We start from the raw sequence: 1,356 nt of genomic DNA on the forward strand, positions 1-1,356 counted from the left end.
TTTTCAAGCGGCGCGGCACGGCACGGCGGTAGTTCGTGGCATTGCAAAATCCCACGAGCAACTGTAAGATTTCCTTAAAACAATTCGTCATGATAGTGAACAGGGACGGGCACAACAAAACGGGAAGGTTCCACCGAGATTTGAACTCGGATCGCTGGATTCAGAGTCCAGAGTGCTAACCATTACACCATGGAACCGCTGCACCAGTGTGCCCCGCCGCGCCTCTTGAGAGAGGCCCGGGAGCAGCCGCCAGCTCAGGGACCGCGGCCGCGCTGCTTCTCCCCCTGCATTCTGCGTGAGAATTCCACTGCTTGCGCATGGCACCGTTTTACAGCACCAGAGTAACACGCCTTAGCGCGAAACAGGATCACTGAGCCATTCGTCACATTATGCGATCTAAAGCTGGAACAGTCTTTCAGGACTGTGCGCCAACTTCCATCACATTTGTACGCTCGTTTTCCTTTGTGCGTTTTGGGCTGACCATTTGCTTGGTCTGTGTGAGAAGCAGCAGGGACCATTGTCACAACTGTTGTTCCAGTTTCCCGGGTTGTCTCCTCTCATGGTATTCATTCACCAGTGTACAGTATCAGAACGTTTCATTCAAACAGCCGAGACATGGGAATACCGCAAAGGTGTGCAACAAGCTGTTTATGTGTAATCAGAGCCATGGACCTGTTGAGGTAGATCCAGAGGAGCCCCAGGAGTGACCCGAGGCTAGAACCCTCTGCTGGGAGGAGAGAGGAGAGAGCTGGGGGTGTTCAGCCTGGAGCAGAGAAGGCTCTCGGGAGACTTTAGCACGGCTTGTCAGTGCTTCAAGGAGCCTCTAAGAAAGATGGGGGATAGTGAGACGAGAAGGGGTGATGGTTTTAAGCTGAAAGAGAGAAGATTTGGACCAGAACTAAGGAAGGTACTTTTTATGCTGAGGGTGGTGAGACCCTGGACCAGGTAGCCCTGCTCTGGGTGCAGATGTCCCTGCTCCCTGCAGATGGGCTGGACTAGTCGGACTGTGAAGGTCCCTTCGCACCCAAAGCACTCAATGATTCTATGACACGGTAAAATTGTCAAATAGCACTAGAAAAACATGTTGCAGGCAACACACCGTTGTGTATTCCATCCTCCCTTCACCAGCACCCACTCCACTACCCGATGCCGAGACGGTTTAGGAAAAACGATGGTACTGGCAACACCAACCAGCCCCGCACCCATGAACAAACAACGGCCCAAAACGTCACTGTGCCCCGCGTACGGGGGGAAGAAAATTGTAACTAGCAGAGGATGGTTTCGATCCATCGACCTCTGGGTTATGGGCCCAGCACGCTTCCGCTGCGCCACTCTGCTGCTCCTGCTCACCCTCTC

General features: G+C 53.4%; 2 non-coding genes across 2 annotated transcripts; both read right to left on the minus strand.

Moving 5' to 3' along the window:
- Positions 1-125: 125 nt before the first annotated feature.
- On the minus strand, positions 126-197 carry TRNAQ-CUG. Its single transcript has one exon. It is a non-coding gene; the product is annotated as a tRNA-Gln (tRNA).
- Positions 198-1,266: 1,069 nt separating this feature from the next.
- On the minus strand, positions 1,267-1,338 carry TRNAM-CAU. The gene has a single exon. It is a non-coding gene; the product is annotated as a tRNA-Met (tRNA).
- Positions 1,339-1,356: the final 18 nt, after the last annotated feature.

This window comes from Buceros rhinoceros, unplaced genomic scaffold, assembly GCF_000710305.1.
Source record: "Buceros rhinoceros silvestris isolate BGI_N320 unplaced genomic scaffold, ASM71030v1 scaffold37520, whole genome shotgun sequence".
Classification (NCBI taxonomy): Eukaryota; Metazoa; Chordata; class Aves; order Bucerotiformes; family Bucerotidae; genus Buceros; species Buceros rhinoceros.